The following is a 7,757-nucleotide window of genomic DNA, read 5'->3' as shown; positions in this document are numbered from 1 at the left end:
TATATATATATATATATTGTACACCTAAAAATGGCCTCCATCAATTTCGAGATAATTTACAGTCCAAATAAAAAGAAATGAAACGAGAATCATCCCTCTACAAGTACTCATGAAGCCGACCGGAGGAAAACCACCTGTCAACTGACACTCAACCGACCGAAAAGGTGGCGACCGACCGAAGGACTGCCGATTGAATGAAAGTCTGACGACCCAAGAGCCACCTAGGTCGTTAAGAAATAGACATCTACGCCAACAACTAGTCCAAGGTCTAATCCCACAAAAAGCTTATAAGCATCAACATAAGACTCTCTCAACAGATCCCTCAAAGATTGCCAGAGACAAGGAATGATATTTAAAAACGTCGACCAGCCCCCCTAAGGTCGACCGGCTACTACACTCAAAGTCGACCAACCTCCGGAGCGAAGGAGGATCGGCATCCATACAAAAAGGTGCAATAATTACTTATTTAGAAAAGGCAAAGGGGCGCCAAAAGACAAGAATATCTTGTCAAGTCGCTATTAAAGAAAGAGCAAGCATATAATTTTACACTTTCAGCCCTCTAACTCCTATAAATAGAGGATCCATAGCATATATTACAGGCTTTTTGGCCTCCTAATTTTTGGCATCCCGGCTTGTGGCCTTTCAAGGCTTTTTGGGCTCTCTCTAGTCCCTTACGTTGTAGGGAGAACTCTCTCACCGTCGCTCATGTAATCCTCTACTTTCAATATATAAAACGGATCACAAAGTCTGGGAATACCCAAGTTTGCCTCTACATAACAAGTTTGTGTGTGCTCTTTTCCTTCTTTCACCCTCTCTGCCTCTCTCTACCTCTCCCTCACCGATTATATTGCACGATCCTTGAGCATGCCTCACGGGACAAATCTAAATCCAACATCATGAAATGTGTGGTAAGTGTGGAGCATACTACCAAAAAAAAGGGGAAGCAACACAAACAAGAAGCACATCTTAGAGACATTCCCAATAGGAAGCACGCTAAGGAGTTCATGCAACAACAGATCTGGAGTCAAAAATTTTGTTTCTGCGTCTTCTAGAGGCTTTCGCTAGAAGGCGAGTACCACAAAACAGATGGTTAGCTCTCAACGATCGAAACAAGCCGACTTACCATACCTGCAAACCGGTTGGTCGACTTTGAGCGGCTGACACATCACCCGACAAATTCGAGAGTATTACTTTAAAACTCATCATGTGTGATGGTACAAATCCCTCAAATGTTTTTCCAGGTCCAATTAATAATTAGGAAACTTGAATCCAATAAGCAGCACCGACAGCAATCCCAAAACTTGAATTATCCACAATGCTCCTGTATCATAAATCTTGTTAGCCAAACTTGAATTGGATAAAGCTTTGGAGGTGGATCCCTGTCGAATCGCAATAAGCTCCAAGAAGGGTACGGTGCAAATCACTCCAATAGTGAATCTCCTCGGTTACCCCCGTAAAGGCGGCGAGAAGATTCTCCTAAGACCTAGAGAAAAGTGAGGCCCGCCTGAGGCGGCAATCCAACTGAGAAATAAACCTGGAAAAGTATAAGACTTGAATTGGCAATCAATACTATATATTAAACTAGCAACGACGCTCCAGACATTCATTCGATATCCTAAAAATTTGGCCTTCAACATCAAACATCAAAAAGCCCATATCATTGAGCTCAACTTAGATAACTCTAGAGGTAGTTCCCTACCCGTTAGTGACAAGCTCCGCGAACTTACACGTAAATCACCCCAACAGCGAGTCTCGTCGGTTACCCCTACGAAGGTAGCCACAAGATCTGCCTATGTCCCAGCGAAAGATACGCACCAACCGAGACAACAATCCGACTGAATAAAAGAGACGGCCAATGTAAAGCTTATGTTGGGTCGTAATATATTAAAAAATTACCGACGATCATTCAAAAGGTCCGGGTCAACAATCAATACCAACGATCACACTAAGCAGCTATCGCGACAAAATAATGCAGTAAGAGTAAAGTAATAAACAGAAGCTGAGTTATGCAAAAATGGCCGAGAGGCTTCAATCATTTTCAAATGAAAAAACATCTTTTCCATACAAAAATTTGAATTTACATAAAAATATCTTTACAAAAGTTTTCTAGAAAATTCTTTTAAGTCAACTAAAGGACCCTCCGTCGCTTCCGACATTCGAGTCGCCCCCCGAGGATCGCTCAAAGCTGGTGTACAGAGCAGCAAATTCATCTAAGTTCGCAAACTTCAGGTTGATCAGGCCTGATCGAATGAAACATTTGATCGTTGTAATGTTGTCGACTCGAAGTTGCTTGCCCAAAATCCTTTCATGTCTCGAGCGGGAAGGAAGCGCCTCAAAGAACTCCTCGGTTTTCATCATCGCCATCTGTGCATTCAGCTCTTGATTCTCTTGTTGGGAAATCAACATGAGATCTGATAGAGTGTCAATCTCCTCCTCCATCGCTGCCAGCTTTCTCTCAGTGATCATGGCTTGCTTTCCAGCCTTCTTTAGAAGCCTGGTCGAGGATTTGACCCATTCTGAGGCGGCAGCCCACTTCATCTAGGCCTATTACAATGTCATCGACTAAAGTTGGGAGGCCTCACACGCCTCAGATGGTAGCGATCGGTTTTCTAATAAAGCTCAGGTCGCTCAAGCGCCCGGAGAGATTTTACAAAAGCATGTGACCAGATCATTTCAACAAAGGCAAATGGGCAAACTTCAACCTAGAGCGAACCACTACCAATTCACCTCCGGGTCGAAGGCAATATACCGACCGTCAAAAGAGTTCCAAATATTTGCCACGTTACTCTCAGAGGGAACCCATTCAACTGGAAAGCCCTTTATTTTCTTTGGATAGGAGGGGGTGGAAGATTCGACTTAGCAAAAAAAACTTCTTCCCTTATCTATATTGCTTCTATGGATATGACGTCTTCTGTCTCTGACTTGATCTAGGCAATAGAAGCAGGCTGACTGGCCTCACTCCTAGCAAATAGCCCAATGAATGAAGGATCCTGGCGTGGCAAAGGCGACTGTCCTCTCTCCCTTTCTTTAAAGGACTCCTCGACCTCACTCTCTTCTGAGCGACCAGATAGTCCCTCATGTCTCGGCCCGAGGCTTAGAATTAACCAAGACGGTCGAACGGTGTGAACTAAAATTTCTATATTCATTTACCATTTAACAAATGAAAAAGACATTAATCAAATTAAAAACAATATAGTTAAATTTACCTCGTTATCGAATATTTGCATCTTCTATAAATATTTTTTCTTATATCACTCATCTTTTAATCACTTAATTAAAAATAAAATATTAAATTAAAACAACAGTGAGCTTAAGCAAAACTACTGAATACTCATGTTTCTAAACTATAGTAATATAAGAGAAAAGAAAGCAACATAAATGTCAAATAAATTTTTAAATAACTCAATACAAATATTTGATGTTTTTTAAAAAATCTTACTATATCAATAAAATATTTATATCATTCTATATATGTATAACCGTCACAAGAACACGGTCTAAAAATTATACTACTTAAGGTACTTCAATATCAATATTATTTTCATTTACATACATAGAATACTTTTGTATTCTACCACTAGTACCATAAAGAGGTAATTCCATCAAAATCAATCTTGCACATATAAGAATACTATAAAAATATCATATTCTAAAAATGAATTTTTCTTTTTCGTTTTCCATAACAATCAATATTCTTCTACAAAATTCAATAAATACGATAATTTAAATAAAACTGAGCACACAGATCACTCTTACTATATATATAAAATTCAATAGAATCATGCATCATGTGTATGCAATGCTACAACAGTTACGGTAACATCATTGATCGACAAGAAACAAGATATTAATACAGCAAAAGAAAATAAATATTTACCTCGATGACGATTAATTTGTCATTTGATGTCCTGACGCCAACTCTTTTAAAATTGAAATTCTAAAATCAGTTGAATCATCGTCGTCATCATTTGAGCCAGGCCATTCGTGTTTACATTGATATTAAGTTCTATATTGTTTTATATCAGACTCTATTCTTCTATAATTTTATGTGTATCATTATGCCTGAATAGATATAATTATTATTGCTTTAACTTTAATTTTTATTTTTTTATTATTAATAACCTATTGACACTTTCATCAAGATTTATTTAATTAAATCCTAACCTTATCTTTGATATATGTTTGTCACGACCTGACACTGGGCTTCGAATTAACCAAGATGGATATAAATGGTCAGATGATGGGAACTAAATTTTTTATATTTATTTACCATTTAACAAATGAAAAATACACTAATCAAATAAAATTAAAATAGTATATTTAAAATTACCTTGTCACTAATTATTTGCATCTTCTATAAATATTTTTTCGTCTATCGTTCATCTTTTAATCGCTTAATTAAACCTGAAACGTTAAAGTAAAATAACAGTAAGCTTAAACAAAACTAATAAATACTCATACTTCTTAACTACAGTAATATAAGGAGAAATATAATATACAAGTCAATTACACTTTTTTAATAATTCAATACAAATATTTGATGCTATTAAAAAAATCTTATTATATCAATAACATATTTATATCATTCTATATATGTACAACCTTTACAGGAACAGTCTAAAAATTATACCACTTAAAGTATCTCAATATCAATACCCTTTTTTATTTACAAGCAGAGCTATGAGGTGCCTTAGCATTCCCCCATTATACCATAAAGGGATAACTTCATCATATTCAATCTTACACATACAAGTATACTATAAAAATATCACCTTCTAATAAAGAATGTTTCATTCTAATTTGTATAACAGTTAATATTCTTGTTCAAAATTTAATATATATGATAATTTAAATGAAGTTAAGCACACAGGTCATTCTTACAATATGAACAAAATTCAAAAGAATCATAAATCATGGGTATGTAGTATTACAACAATAAAAGTAACTACATTTGGTAGAGAACAAACAAAATATTACTAATAGAAACGGAATGTTATAATCATCCCCAGTTTAAAAACACATTGTTCTAGAAATTTAAAAATGGACTGCATAAATGATAAAAATTAGATACTGCATACACTATAAAGTAAAGACCCGATACAAAGCGACCCAGCTATACTTGAAGCAATAAAGCATGCTAAGCAAATATCCTTATATGAGAAATCGCCAAACTCATCAGACCTTATAACCATCCACAACAGTTGGTTATTTGGGCTCAACATGAGCAAAGAAACATACTCGAGGTTGAATCGGTTCTCTTGGTTGACCTGGGTAGGAGCTGAAGCGATAAACACTATTCTTTTATGCCCACATGTAGTCTTCTGTGAAGGAATTCCACCTGATTTCTGATCTTCATCGCTCTTCTGGCCAAGAGATGGATAATAACTTGTTATATGATCAGGCGGATGGCACCAATAGTAAGAGTTAGAGCCCACCAAGCAGTCACCTTTATGTTGTCTTCTGCATCTGACACAAGTGTCTACAATATCTTGAGTCGTACCTCTGCTAACTCCACCCAAATTGTTTTTGGACTTCTTCTCATCGGATCCCTCTGCTTGATCCACATGTTTTTCTTCATCAGCACTCTTCTTCTTGTGCATCTTCTTATGTTTCTAAGTTGATAATCGATTTCCACTCTTCTAGCTCGTTTCACTACTATTGAGTATTCACAGATACCAAAAAACGTCGATGACTATCTGATCAAAACCTTTAATCCCGAAAGAAGTTTGTAGTAATTTTCTTTCGTAGTCGTGATCAACTGTGGCACAAACCTCGATAGTGCAGTGAATTCTACTTCGTACTACATGAATGTCTTCTCTCTCTGCACTAACTTGATGAGCATGTCCTGCATCTGACTTTGAGCGGAAACGAATTCAAAAGTTTAACTAAAAAGCTCCACAAACTCCTCCCAACTTATCGATATGTTGGATATGTTCCCTAACATATATTGACGCTAACAACACCACTACATTTCAGTTTCTCCATTTGGCACAAAAGTAGCTAACGGTAATGTTCTTTCATCCAGACAAACCATATCATCTAGTATCTTCTATCCTTGTTAGTCAATTCTATGCTTCAATCAAGCCTTCAATTCCTTTGAACAAAGGTGGACGCAGATCTTGAAATATCTTCAAATAATTATCGACAACAATTGTATCATTTTCAATAGGCTGCAATCCTCAACCTGTATCAGCTGAGTCATCATCATCATCATATATGTCAAGACATTCGTGTTCACATTTATATTAGGTTGTACTTCGTCGTTTTCTATCTGACTCTATTCTTATATAACTTCGGTGGTTTTTTAATGCCTTAATGGATATAATTGTTAATTTTTTTTAACATTAATTTTTATTTTTTATTATTAACTACCCAGTAATACCTTTAGTATCTTTGATATTAAAATACCTTCAGTAGTACAATTTTAGAACAATGTTTCGATGACGGTTATATAGATATACAATGATTTAGATATGCTATTGATATAATAAGATTTATTGAATAACATCGAATGTTTATATTGAACTATTAAAAAATTTAGCTCGCATGCATATTGTTTTCTTTCCCCTTTTATTACTATAGTTTAGGAGTATGAATATTCCCTAGCTTTATTAATACTTATTATTTTTTTAATTTAACATTTCTAGTTTATTAAGTGATTAAAAAATGGACAATAAAAAGACATGTTTATCGAAGATGCGGATAAACAGTAACGAGATAAATTTAAATATATTGATTTAATTTAATTTGATTAGTGACACTTTAATTTGTTAAATAATAAAATGAATATAGAAAATTTAGTTTTCACCATCTGATCGTTCATGTCCGTCTTGGTGAATTCCAAATTTTTAGTCGGGACATCAAAAAAGTGGTATCAAAGATATGTTTATGATTAATTAAATTAATTTCGATGCAAGACTCAATAAGGTAGTTAGTAACAACAACAACAACAAAGCCTTAATCCCACTACGTGGGGTCGGCTACATGAATCTTTTTTCTTCATTGCGTCCTATTTAGTGTCATATTTTCATTTAGTTCTAATAAATTAAGATCATTTTTAATACAATAAGCCCAAGTCTTCTTAGGTCTACCTCTGCCTTTCTTAACACAAGTCGAATCTAAAACATCTACTCTCCTAATTGGATCATCAGATAGTCGACGTTTAATATGACCAAACCATCTAAGACGAGTTTCTCTAATTTTGTTTGTCGCAGGAGCTACACCAACCCTATCACGAATATATTCATTATGCATTTTGTCTCTAAGTGTAAAGCCACTCATCCACCTAATCATTCTCATCTCGGCAACACTTAACTTATTATTATGCTTCTCTTTTAAAGGCCAACATTCAGCGCCATAGAGCATTGCAGGTCTCACCACCATCTTATAAATTTTTCCTTTCAGTCTTAGCGGTACTTTTCTATCACACAAAAGGCCCGAAGCATTCCTCCACTTCAACCAACCAACTTGAATTCTACTATTAACATCCCCATCTATATCACCATCGCTTTGGACAACGGACCCAAGATATCTAAATCGTTCACACCTTTTAAAAAGTTGGTTGATTCCATAAATCATTCTCATCTCAGACCCAAGATATCTAAATCAACAACGGAATCAGTTGTTGATTCCATAAATGATGCAATAATTCCAAATTATTTTGGAATTCAATATCTAGCTTCATCTAAGTGTTAGTTTTTTAAAATGAATAGAGTGAAGGTTGGGATGAGAAATTTATCCTTGGAAAAAAAAAAAAA

The 7,757-nt window shown here is 35.5% G+C and overlaps 1 protein-coding gene across 4 annotated transcripts in view; it reads right to left on the bottom strand.

Moving 5' to 3' along the window:
- The window catches only part of LOC110027217 (DNA ligase 1), a 75,234-nt gene that overhangs the window by 51,222 nt on the left and 16,255 nt on the right, over nucleotides 1-7,757 (bottom strand). The gene's annotated exons all lie outside the window — the stretch shown is intronic.

The sequence above is a fragment of the Phalaenopsis equestris genome, unplaced genomic scaffold (genome assembly GCF_001263595.1).
Source record: "Phalaenopsis equestris unplaced genomic scaffold, ASM126359v1 Scaffold000421, whole genome shotgun sequence".
NCBI lineage: Eukaryota > Viridiplantae > Streptophyta > Magnoliopsida > Asparagales > Orchidaceae > Phalaenopsis > Phalaenopsis equestris.
Note: the sequence above shows the minus strand (reverse complement) of the source record. Positions and strands in the feature narration are given on the sequence as shown.